Here is a 13,921-nt window from a genome sequence, read left to right on the forward strand (position 1 = left end):
TCCAGCAATTGCACTGCTAGGTATTTACCCAAAGAAATAGAAAAATACTAATCCAAAGGAATATACATGCACCCCAATGCTTATAGCAGTATTATCTAAAATAGCCAAATTATGGAAACAGCCTAAGTGCCCATCATTGATGAATGGATAAAGAAGGTTGGTAAATATTCAATGGAATATTTACTCAGCCATAAAGAAGAATGAAATCTTTCGATTTGCAATGATATGGATGGAGTTAGTATTATGCTAAGTGAAATAAGTCAGAGGAAGACAAATGCCATATGATTTCTCTGATATGTGGAATTTAAGGAACAAAAGAAATGAGTAAAAGAAAACAAAAGAGAAAGACTGGTAAACTAAGAAACAGACTCTTAACTCTAGAGAACAAACTGATGGTTATCAGAGGGGAGGTGAGTGAGGTGATGGGTTAAATAGTTGATGAAGATTAAAGAGTACTCTTGTGATGAGCACAGGTGTTGTATAGAAGTATTGAATCACTCTAGTGTACATCTGAAACTAATATAGGAATATTACACTTTATGTTAACTAACTTGAATTTAAATAAAGAAAATAACACTTCTTAATGCACAGTTGTCATGTCAGTTAATCCACACTTCTTTTACTTGGGCTTCTTTGATCTCTACTTGAATATGGACATACTTTCAAAAATTCTCCACCTATAAACTCTGGGATCCAGTTTCTTCAAGAAATGTATTTTAGGGCCATGCTTAGGGTCAGAGTGGATGGATCTGTCTGGTTCTGTATTATAGTTCTTTCTCACAGATTTAAACACAATTCTGTGAGTAAAGCAAACCACATATTTACTGTGAGGTATTTCCAATCATATGGGTCTATAGAAAAAACCCCGTTGGGCTGTACCTCAAGTGGAGTGAGGTTGTTGTTGTTGTTGTTTGTACTTGCACATAAAAGTGTCCCGATAGATATACCTGAGGATTTGGCTTAGGGGTGGCCCCATGAAGCTCAATTGTGTATGTTATGAGACTATCTCTGTGTCATGAGTGGTATCTTCCTGCTCTGAATCAGAAATTCTGGAGGTGAAACCCAGAAGCCTATGCTTTAATAAGCCAGGTGATTGTGTTTGTGATTGTGTTTGAAGATCACTGAACTAAGTATTTCAAGCAGATGTGTAATTTGTAAACTCTTGTGTTTTCTTAGGATTCTCTGATATAGAATAATAAAATAGTTATCATAGTGATAAGGTGATTCACAATGTAAAGAACTCACTGAAGACATGTTCATGATTTTGACTTTTGGTTTTGCCAAGCAATATCATTGCTAATAAATTGTTTTGCTTATGGTAGGGAGTTACCCGGTTGTGTGTGTGTGTACCCCCAACTTGGAAACCTCATTGCCATTGGACAACCTGGCAGAAGTTGTTTAAGTCAGGTTGGAGGATTTGGGGAAAATTTTCAGGGCAGGGTTGTCGAGCCCTTGGCCCCAGAGGATTTTACCTATGGTAGTTTTTATGATGTGGACTTAGGAAAAGGGAGAGGGTGTTAACATAGGTTCTTTCAAAGGCAGACTTTTTATCTCTCTCTCTACTAATTCAGTACTCAGCTGCCCTCTGGTCTGATCACAGTTTCGTAGTTCCCTGAGAATCAGTTGTTAAGCCTTTAATTATGATTGCTTTGAACTTGTTTGAGGCTCTGATGTCAAAGTTCTCCTATTAAGGTTTTTGATCACAGTTTTCTGTCTTAGTTTGCCCTATGTAGTCACATATTGCTGCATTTCTGCTCACACAATGGCAGCCTCTCTCTTCTTGGTGCCACCCGTTAAGTGATGATAAATGTTTTCTATCCAGCCCCAGAAGATTCATAACTTGCTGTTACTTACAGAGACCTCCTAAAGCTTGGAGGAAGCTGAAGCCTAGGGCAGGATTGTAATTCATTTCATTCATTCACTTGTTCCTCAATACTTATTGAGTACCTACTATGTGCCCTTAGGCCCCATTTAATAATGGCAAAAACATGATTGGAATAAAGGAATCGTAACTCCTATACTAGTGCTCTTGTCACTATCCTCTTTCTTAAATGGCATTAGAATAAAAAAAAAGAAACTAAATAAAAAGCAATGAAACACAAATAAATAAGAAAAGGAAAGAAAAAAGAAAAAATAGCAAAGAGAAAAAGTCAGTTGGGAGCTAAGTGCCTCTGGATGGCTATGCACACACATTTACTTTTCTGTCTCCAAAGTTCCATTTGAATGAGTGAATAAATATAAAATTAAGAAAAACAATGTAACAGCAGGAAATGTAAAGGTTGATATCAGCAGAAGCAAGAAATTTCTGGAAGATATGAAGCATATGAGATTAGATCCATGGGGTAACCAGATAGAACTGATAACTGCAGTTAATACAAACGAAAGAGATTAGTATCGGAGGAAGAAGGGAATTTTATTTTTGTTTTGTTTTTTGAACACAACTTTGGGAAAACCCCTAGATCATAATCATTAGGAGCCAGAGGCAGGAATCATCTATTGGACACTGAATAGGAAGATCAGTAAAACTAGGACATTCCAAGCACTTGGAAAATGCATACCCACATAGCTCTCGCAGAGCTGGCACAGTTTGAGAACTAATAAATGGATTTTGTCACTGGTAGTAAGAAGGGACATTTAAACTGAGTATTGGAGCTAAAAAGAGAAGTTGGGTGGTATCAGCTGCCAGTGGGGTAATATCAGCTGCCGATAGGGTAAACTTTCCCACATCCTGACAGCAAACTCCTACCTTCTTTAACAAAGAGGTATCTCTGATAACAGGTCTAAGCTCACTTATCATAGCCTTGAGTTTTGTCCTTTGCAATCAAATTCAGTATCAGGGAACTGTGACCTTCACACTGGCCATGTGTATCAATTACCCTAATCTGTCACTTATAAACAAACATTTAAGAGTCTTCAGAAAAATAACGGCATAAAAATGAGTTACCATCTTTAACAAATCAAAATGATTCTTGCTGAAATTGAATTACTAGAGAAATATAGAAAAGATGGCTAAAACAATTTAGTATCTTCAGAGAGATTTGAGGGGACACAATATTCATATAACTATAATACACTGCTAAGAAAAAGTGAAGTGTAAGAATTTATAGAAATTAGAAAACCTTGGGGTGCCTGGGTGGCTCAGTCATTTAAGTGTCCGACTTCAGCTCAGGTCATGATCTCTCACTTCATGAGTTTGAGCCCCGCATCAGGCTCTGTTCTGACAGCTCAGAGCCTGGAGCCTGCTTCGGATTCTGTGTCTCCCTCTCTCTGCCCCTCCCCTGCTTCCGCTCTGTCTCTCTGTCTCTGTCTTTCTCTGTCTCAAAAATAAATAAACATTAAAAAAATAAAAAATAAATTAGAAAACCTCTACATGATTGTTGAAATAAATGTAACAGGGCAACTGATGATGTAGAATAGAAAGTTCTTAATTCCCCAAAGCTTCTTCATATATACTGATAAGACCAGTCACTCTGGAATTACTTTTCTTTCAGAAAAGTGTCACTTGAATGGACACAATTAACCCAATGCCCGGGTTAAAGGGGATAATATGGACTTCTTTGGTTGACAAAGGCTCACTGTAATTTGACTTCAGAATGCTCAGTTGGTTACTGGAAAGAAGATGGAAATATTTGCATAGGGAAGAAGAAATTATCCAAGAGGGAAGATCAATTCTTTCCCTTTTGAGCTTTAATGTCTTTAGTACCTCTCTGGCTGACTAGGTCTGTGAAAAGTCCTGCGGCATAAAAGGCACCAAGTTTCTCAGGGAGGAACTCACCGTGGGAGTAAGTAGAATCTGGACAGGTGTGCAAAGGTCAACATTATAGTGAAAGGTTAACTTGGGGAGTGTTATGTATGGGCTGTCATGCAGCGGCTACAAGAAATACCCATGAGCCCAACCACCTTGGCAGATTAGTCAGGGTAGCAAATAATGATAAAGTTTGTATGTGAGCTGAAAGAGCTATATTCTTGGAGTTTTGATCATCAGAGAAATTTGTGCAAGGGCTTGTACCTGTGTAGGCAAAACTGTAGTGATGGATAAAGTATCATAACAGTGTTCAAAAGTGTTCCTGCTGTAAGTGACAAAAGGAGTCGTATTATCAGACTCCTCACACTCAAGTTCTCCCTGTCAGTTGATTGATGAAAGAACCGGGGCAAACTTTTTGGGTTTCGGTGAGATTTAGGGAAAAGAAAGATTATCTCCAGAAAGGTTTAGTTGTCAGCAAAATTGAAAAATACAAAAGATGTGACTAAATTCATACTCCCCAACAGCTGAAGTTAATCACACTAATTACCTAAAAATTTCAGTTGAAAAACTGAATAGTAGAATATGTGTGGTTGAAAACCAAGTCAGTTTTATGGAAGATCAAGCCCAGAAGTTTCCTCAGAATGTAGTGTGAACAGAGATGAAAATTGTAGAGCTTGGAAGAAAGGATGTCATTCAGTATATGAGGTACAAATATTCACAAGGCTGGTGAGATGTTCAGAAATCCCAGTATCTACCCAGTGAAACATTTATAAGGAGTAACTGGAGGGGATAGAAGGAAAGATACAATCACAGTCATAATAAAAGAATACTTTTGTCTTTTGTATTAGTGTTTTCATTAAAAAAACAAAAACAAAAACAGGGCACCTGGGTACCTCAGTCTGTTAAGCATCTGACTCATGATTTCGGCTCAGGTCATAGATATCATGGTTTGTGAGTTCGAGCCCCGCATAGTGCTCTGTGCTGACAACATGAAGTCTGTTTGGCATTCTTGGTCTCCCTCTCTTTCTGCCCCTCTTCTGCTCGTGCTCTCTTCCTCTCAAAAATAAGTAAATTAATATGAAAAAAATGAAAAAATAACAAGTGTTAGCAGAAATGTGGAGAAATTGGAGCACTTGTGCATTGTTGATGAGAATGTACAATGGTGGAGTCACTGTGAACAATGACATGTCAATTCCTCAAAAACTTAAACAGAGAATTATCATAGGATCCAGTGATTTAACTTCTGGGCATATACTTTAAATCAATGAAAACAAGAACTGGAACAGATGTTTGTACACCCATGTTCATGGCATTATTCACAATAACTAAAAGGTACTCACAACCCATGTCCATTATTGGATAAATGGATGCATAAAATATGGCATGCATACAATGGAAAATTCTTCAGTGTTAAAAAGGAAGGAAATTCTGATATATTCTACAACATAGATGAACCTTGAGGACATTATGATAAGTGCCATAAGTCAGTCACAGAAGGACAAATACTGTATGACTCATGAGGTTCCTATATTAATCAAACAGAAAGTAGAATGGTGGTTTCCAGAGGCTGGGGGAGGGAGGTAATGGGGACTTGGTGTTTAATGGGCGTAGTGTTTCGGTTGGGCAGGATGAAAATGTTCTGCAGGTGAATGGTGGTGATGGTTGCACAAGGCAGTACAAGGGAGAGGCACAGTGAAGGGGTTAAGAATGTGGGCCTTCATTTGAGTCCTGACAGTACCACTTATTAACTCTGTGCCCTTGGGCAAGTCAATCACTAATTTCTCTGTACCTCAGTTTCCTTGAAGGTAAAGTATGAATAATCATAGTAACTACCTCATGAGATTATTTTGAGGACTTAATTATTAGTGAGAATAGCATGAAGAAATAGTACAACTCTGTGGTCTAATTTGGAAAAGATCTATTAAAATTTAAAATACACTTACGCTCTGGGCAAGAGAACAAGACCAAGCATGCAGATGCGGTTCCGGACTTTGCTCCCATCACACCTGCTAACATTCCATTGACTGACTCACATGGCCATAGGAGAGACAGGAAAGTCATATGGCAAAGGATGTGAATACAGGGAGCGGTAATGGATTAGGGCCATGAATGTTACATAACGTCACCAATCTACTTTTTTTCATAGTTGTGACTTGGGGAGAAAAATCATATAAACCAAACATATACATGAGGATTTTTAGGACATTGGGATTATTGAGAACAGTGTAGATATTAGAATTACACTAGTACCCCCAAGGCCCAAAAGGAGTGTCTAAAATAGCTACATGCTTAAAAATGTTAGATGAAATAATAAATTATTCATCCATTCAAAGAGAGCCTTCCTTAACCAGAATGATCCTGTGAGAATGGGATGCTGGGATCCTCCTTCCAGTTTAGATGTCTGTGCAGCATCTAAAGGAGGTTGTTAAGGAGAGGTGAAGAGTTAAAATATCTATGGCAAACCTATTTATATGCACGTGTATATTTAAATGTACATATCTATACCATATACAGCTATATAATTTGTCTTAGGTAGTCTCCTATCCTCAATTAGTAAAAAATAAAATGAATGCATAATTGTGAGATGTGCTTTTTCTGATTCTAGGAAGGGGTTTGGGAAGTTTATAAGTAGTGGAAAGTGCTCTTGATGGAATACTCTGGAAATTGGCTTTTTGCCTTAGGTCTGCCACTAATGAAAGATAGAATATTGAACAAGTTCTTTAACTTGTCTGAGTGACAATTTTTTTATCATTAAAATTGGGCTGAAGGATCTCTAAGATTCTTTTCAACCCTAAGGATTTAAGGAGGAAATTAAAAAAAAATGGCAAAATGACAACAGTATAGATGGGAATTCATTGAAACACATTTTGTAAAATTAGAAGCAGCAGCTGATTTATAAGAAGCAATAACATGTTCTCTAAAATGATTAATTATAATTGAGCAGTTACTATTGATATAAGGATGGCTATATCTCATGAATAAAATCGTGAAGCCCATTCCAAGCCAGTGTTCTGTTTTTAAACAAAAAGGAACAGCAAGGTGTTTCAAATTTTTAAAAATCAGTGCTAGATGAATTATGAATAGAAAAAAACTAAAGATTATAAAGCTTACACTAGGTTATAAGTTACTGACTAATCTCTGATTCAAAGTGACATACTAAAGTAAGAAAATATGAAATATCATAGTAGCTTTGCCCTACGATGTATCCTTTCTACTTGACAATACTTCCTGTATTGTGTTATGGGAGAGTATAGTTACCATTTGTTCCGACAACTCAAAAGGCTATGGCTGTCTTCCAAACATCTCTACCTTCCTCTAAGAAGCAGTTATAAATCCACAACCCACTAATGTATATGAATATATATTCCACTAATGTATACGAATATACATTATAGATTAGGTTTATATATACAAAATGACTTACTTCAACTAGGAGTAGCAATATATCACATCTTCTTTATTTTGCCAATTGAGCATTCAAGCTACAACATGTCCTTCTTAGCAGGAAGTCCATCATCTCCTATTTGAGAGTTCCTCCTTCCTGCTGTACCAAGTTGTTCAGGTGGCTTTCTCAGACCAAAGGCTGTCAATCGTATTTCCAAAGCAATTGTAAATTTCCATTGGTCCTTTACTTATGGTTTCTCATTGCCATATGGTGTCCTCTATTGAAGATCTGTTTTACTCAGTTAAATAGATGTTCATCACTTGATGGTGATTCATTTCCAGTCTAAGCCTCTACACTGACTTTCCTACACTGACTTTCAATGTATAGTGTCTGATCAAGATTCTGCGTTGTAGAGTCATGTGAACTGGATTTGAATTTGCCTTTGCTCCTTTTTAGTTGTGTGACTTAAGCCAAGTTATCTAACTTTTTTAGTTTCAGTTTTCTCACCTATAAAATAAAAATAATAATAGAATTTCTCATAGAGTTGTTATGAAAATTAAATGAGATGATATATAACATGCAGAGTACCTGACACCTACAAGATTTATAGAAAATGTATGTTTCTGTTACTTTTATGACTACTACTAGAAGTAATACACTGAAAGTGTAGCAAAATTGCAAGATTGTTGTGATTCAGAGCTAAGTGTTTCCATTATTTACTTCTTGGAAGGAGCCTGGGCTCCCTGTGCAAGTTAGTCTGCCTTTATCCCAGGACTCTGTATACCAAAGTAATTGACCTCCTAGTTGAATGTTTCTCTAAGAAAAATGGGCAAAGGTGTGAGCAGGCAATTCATGGAAGAATAAGCTTGAATGGCCTATAGATATAATCTCACTATCCCTGAGGAAAATAAATTTAAGATAAAAATGAGATAATATTCTATGCCCAACAGATCTGCAAAAATAAATTTCTGATAATATCAATCGTGAGGGTGTGGAACAATTGTGCTCCTCATGTGTTGTGGGTGAGTGGGTAAATCATCGTAGCCACTTTTGGTTCACAGTATCTCTAAGTAGTAGGGAATGGACAAATAGAATGTGATTTATTTATGAAATAGAACACTACATAGTATTAAAATGAATGAAGCATGTGTGTGTGTGAACACTGATACATCTAAAAAATATAATGTTGAATAAAAAAAAGTTGGTAAAGGATAAAGTACACCACTTATGTATACTTATTGAAACACAAATATGGGGGCGCCTGGGTGGCGCAGTCGGTTAAGCGTCCGACTTCAGCCAGGTCACGATCTCGCGGTCCGTGAGTTCGAGCCCCGCGTCGGGCTCTGGGCTGATGGCTCGGAGCCTGGAGCCTGTTTCCGATTCTGTGTCTCCCTCTCTCTCTTTGCCCCTCCCCCGTTCATGCTCTGTCTCTCTCTGTCCCAAAAATAAATAAAAAACGTTGAAAAAAAAATTAAAAAAAAAAAAAAAAGAAAAAAAAATGAAACACAAATATGTACACAGTCATATGAAACAGAAATATTAAAACATGCAGGCTAAAGATAAATACCAATCTTAGGGTGTAAGATACTTATGGGGAAGGAGAGAGGCGGACAGGATAGACAGAGGGGTTGTAGCTTTCTAGATAACATTTTGTTTCCTTAAAAAAATTTAAGACAACATGGTAATGTAATAATATCTGTTACCTATGCATGATGGGTTCATAGGTATTTATGAAATAATTTTTTCTCCTTTCTATGACATAAATATTAAATAATATGACATCAAACAAAGAAAATTAAAGGGAAACTAATAGCTCATTTAGCTTTTGGGATAATTAGAAAACATTTGGGGAAGAATAAAATGAGATTTCTACCTTATGTCATATACAGAAGAAAATTCCCTATGGATTAAATTTTACATGAAGAGAAAATAGACTAGAAGATGATGTAGGTGATTATTTTTCTGGTCTTAGGTAGGGAAAATTATCTCTAAGCATGTGAACAAAATAAGTCTAGATAGAAGAAATTTTATAGATAAAGGAAAATTTAATAGGTTTTTCTGCAAAGAACTGAAATCTCTTCTATGTCCCCAAACTATAAACAATATATATATATGATAAACAACATGATATTCTTAACATGTAAGGAATCTGTAGAAACAAAAGATGTAAAAATGTCAAGCTTTGTCAGTAGGATAAAATGTCACTGGAGGGACATTACTAGAATAAGGGATCTTCTCTTACTGGGTCCAGTGTGCTGTACTTTGTTTTGTTCTTATTAATGCTGCATGATGGGTCAGCTGTGCAGAAATGTGGGGAGGACATCCAATGAAGGTGTGCCTCATGTGTGTTCACAGTACACAGACTCTCAGTGATCTTGCTGCCTTGCCACATCCTTGGTCCTCCCAGTTTAGGCACTACATAGGCCAAGGTTGAGCCTGAAAAGTTGCCCTGAATTTCCCTGCATACCCAACCCCCACCCTGTGGCACATTGGTACTCCCTCTCACACCTGTCCACCCATCAGCCTTGGTTCACCTGTATACCAGACAACTGTTTCCTGCTTGCTAGGTGACTGAGGACCAACTCTGGCCAGGGTACTTAAAGAACTTCTCTGTGGATTTTTAATGGACCCAAGAAATTTTACATTTCATTGCAAAGAATTTAATAGGAAACATTGTTCTTTATTTGACTTTTATAATAATTCCCAGATAATGTGTTCCATACCTGTCATATAACATAAAGAAAGGACTTGATTCTATAAATCCTTAATAATTTTAATTTAGGACATTTTTAGAACTAAGGTTTAAGATCTCATAATGAGAAAACATAAATGCTGCGGGTAAGCTTGACTTGAAGTCCTGCTTACCCATTTGTATTCTAACTGTAATAAGCAGATATTGACTGCAATTGATATGAACAACAAGATTTATTGATCTGAGCTAAATACCATTTAAAATAATGCCAAGGTCAATACGTGCTCAAGAGACCATTGATCTTGTGTGAAGGCTAAAAGGTCATCAATATCTTCATGATTGCACTCCATGTATTATAAAAATTTTTTTTGTAAAATGTAGTTTTGAGGAAGTATATAATTTATTCTAAAGAAGAATGTGAAGACTATTTAGAACATGTTATAATTATGAACATAGAGACTAAACAATAATGTATTTGAGTGGGGCTTCACCAATTCTTTCCTGAAACCACTCCTCCAGCTTATTTGTATTTTGGTGACTGCGTTTTTGGGTGGGATGTGGCTGGAGCTAGGGTGGTGCTGTCATTAGTTATAAAAAGACTGAAGGAATAGTGGAAAGGGGGCTTATGTGTCCAAGACTAAAGGTAGCAAAGCAGAACTGGGAAGAAGAGCAGAGTTGAGAGAGGTCATTTAGATTTTTACTTTTAATAACACTTCCCCATTGTGTCTAACTCTGCTTTGCATGAGTCTACTGAAGTTAACAAGCTAATTAATGCCACAAAGTGGAAATCAGGAGAAAAACAACAGATAATGTCATAAAAACAGATTTGTATTTTTATCATAGAGAAGAAATTGATGTGTGTGAGCTAAAATGAGATTTTGATAACCAGGGAAAATTCTTTTTTTGAAACATGAGCTTACATTAAAGCAAGATGAGCAAGAACCATCAGCATGAAATCATTAGCAAAGAAGGACCCAGGTAAGTTTAGAACAAACATTTATTGAAACTTTCCTTCTGTACTTCTACTGAACTCCTGCTGAACTTACCTAATATGTCTAATCCTAAATGCTATAAAGTATTCTTTATTTGAATGACAGGGTGATCTTTTCAAAGCGGGTGATTCTAATTGTAGGTTCCCTAAGGAGATGCTGATAAGATACTTGGTCTATATAGAAATAATTGGAAAATCATTAATTCTATCAACAATTCATATTAAAATAGTTGTAGACATAAGCAGGTTTATATACATGGTGTTATCACTGAATAAAGGAGAAGCCTATAGGAATTATTAAAAGCATATCCATAACTCATAAGTCAATAATATTTTATATAATCTCAAAGGAATAAAAAAGTAAATACTTTTAGAATTAATTCATAAAAGAAGAAATACTAATTCCAGCACATGTATTAAAAAGCTCACATAAGTAATAATAAAAGAAATACTAATTAGCACCAATAATTTAGGGAAGCTTCCAAATTTTAAGAATACAAAGAAAATTATCTAGTGTTGGTAAGAAATTGTGGAAAATGGCTTTTTGATAGAATTTGTTAAATGAAATATTTATCAAAGCCTCCCCCGCATCCAAAAAAACTATTGACCATGCAATTCTATTCTAGGAATTTATCCTAAGCAAATAACAGGAAACATCAAATTTTAAGTACAAGGGGGTTTCCTGTGGCATTACTTAAAAGAATGGCAAACTTAAAACAATTTAAATACTCTAAATGTCAAAAAATTGTTGGGAGAGGCAGTCTGCCATGGGCCCTGAACATCTATCCTTCCACATTCTTGCAAAATGTGCCAGATTGCAAGGCTTACATGTCTTGTGATATTAATCAGTTTCTGTAGCTAGTGATATAGTCTACTAAGTAGCCTGACTACAATGTAACAGCACATTCCTTGAAGGGAAGAGAGGGCACTGCCTTATTTGGCTGGCTATAATGATTGTTGCTTGTCAAAAAGCCCTGGAGGTTTGGCTTTGGGTTTCTCTCCTGTAACACAACCTTCTGTGTGCAGGTGTGAGCTGGAGCTTTGAGTGATAAGTCTTTTTCTCTGACCAAGGAGTCTTTTGTCTTCTGCCAGCATTCATGAAACAACAATAGGCTAACTTATTACCTTTCAAGTAGGGTAAAATCTGAGAGCCTTCTGGGTTTTTAAAGATTATTTATTTATTAATTGTTAATTATTTATGAGAGTGAGCGAGTGAGAGTGAGCAAGTGAGAGAGAGCGAGCATGTGTGTGTGTACACAGGAGTGGGGGCCAAGAGAGAGAGATAGAGAGAATCCCAAGCAGGCTCTGCACTGTCAGTACAGAGTCTGAAGCGGGGCTGGAACTCAGAAACCTCGAGATCATGACCTGAGCCAAAATCAAGAGTTGGATGTTTAATGGACTGAACTATACCTAGGTACCCTGAGCGTTGTTTTTTGACAAAATAGGGGCTTTGTTAGCAGATTCTGATATGTACATGTGACAGAGTACTGGCTTAGACAACTGGGGCTGTCATAACCAAATAGCATAGGCTGAGTAGTTTATTTTTTTTTTAATGTTTATTTATTTTTGAGAAAGAAAGAGAGAGGGAGAGAGAGCGAGTGAGCATGAGCAGGGGGAGGGGCAGAGAAAGAGACACACACAAAATTTGAAGCAGGCTGCAGGCTCTGAGCTCTGAGCTGTCTGCACAGAGCCCAACATGGGGCTCAAACCTACGAGCTGTTGGACGTCCAACTAGGCCACCCAGGTGCCCCTAGTAGTTTAAACAAAACATTTATCACCATTCTGGAGGCTGGAAAGTCCAAGATCAAGGTGCTGACAGGTTCAGTGTTTTGTGAGGACCCTCTTCCTGGTGTGTAGACTGCTGCCTTCTTGTTGTATCCTCATGTGGAGAAGAGAGAGCTGGCTTTGGGCTTTTCTTCTTCTAAGAACACTGATCCTATGGGATTTCCACCCTCATTTCCTCATCTAAACCTAATTACCTCCCAAAGCCCCCACTTTCCAATATCATCACCTTAGGGATTAGGTCTTGAACATACGAATTTTGGGCTGATGCAAACATTCAGTCCATAACAAGTACTCAGCTGCCATTGGAAGTTATATTCTCAAAACAATTATCAATATAAAATTGATAAACTTATATCAATAAATTCTCATGACATACTGATTAGAGAAAAAAATAGTTTACAAAACAGTACAGTTTGATAAATTTAAAAAATGTATACCGATTTGACAATAAATTATATCATAAAAATAAAAAAAAATTAAAAAAATGTATACATGCTCGGAAAAATTTCTAGAAGTGTACATATGAAAAGATGAGTCTAAGATCATTTCTTAGTTCAGTGGTTCTCTTTGCATATTTGGGGGGCCCACCCATACTAATGGGATCAGAATCTGTAGGGGGCGACACTGAGTATGCTGAGTATCCTTAACAGTCCTCCACGTGATTCTGATAAGTGCTAAAGTATGAGAACCACTGAACCAGGTGACATTACTCCTGCTCATCAGGAAACTAGACAACCATCATCTCAGTCCATGTGGCAGTTTAGTGCAGTAGTGATGATGGACTCTGGAACCAACTCCTTTGAATTGATATGTGATCCAGCCACTCCCTAGTTTTGTGAATTTAAGCAGGTTTTAAAATTCTCTGTGCCTCATTTTCTCATCTGGGAGGTGGGGGCGAAAATGGTAGTTAATCCATAATATGAGGTTATAAAAAGCTTAGCACAATGCAGATGATATTATAAGTGCTCTTCTTGTATTTTAGTTTGTCCAGAATTCACAAGTACATTAATACCAAGAATTTCTGTAGTGACCCTGCCAAGCTCTTTGTATGACAGCTGTGTGCCATGGTAATGAAAGCAAGATGAGATTTCAGAGTCAGGCAAACTGTGCATTCTGTCACCTACCAGCTCTAGTTTCCTCATCTATAAAATGGGGGGCAATAATTTCTCTCCTGCATTATTTTGGGAAGGATTAAAAATAAGATGACACGGAAAATAACCTAGCAAGTAACCTAAGTTTAAATTTATCGTATTAACTTCTGTTATATTAACACCACTTCTGTTACTCATTTAATTGATAAAAATTAATGACTGCTTGTTAAGT

The 13,921-nt window shown here is 36.8% G+C and overlaps 1 non-coding gene across 1 annotated transcript; it reads right to left on the reverse strand.

The window, feature by feature from the left end:
• Positions 1-757: 757 nt before the first annotated feature.
• LOC128777517 (small nucleolar RNA SNORA18) lies at positions 758-885 on the reverse strand. Its single transcript, XR_008422762.1, has one exon. It is a non-coding gene; the product is annotated as a small nucleolar RNA SNORA18 (small nucleolar RNA).
• Between the last annotated feature and the right edge of the window lie 13,036 nt (positions 886-13,921).

Source organism: Panthera pardus, unplaced genomic scaffold (assembly GCF_024362965.1).
Source record: "Panthera pardus isolate Hobbes unplaced genomic scaffold, ASM2436296v1 HiC_scaffold_16, whole genome shotgun sequence".
Classification (NCBI taxonomy): domain Eukaryota; kingdom Metazoa; phylum Chordata; class Mammalia; order Carnivora; family Felidae; genus Panthera; species Panthera pardus.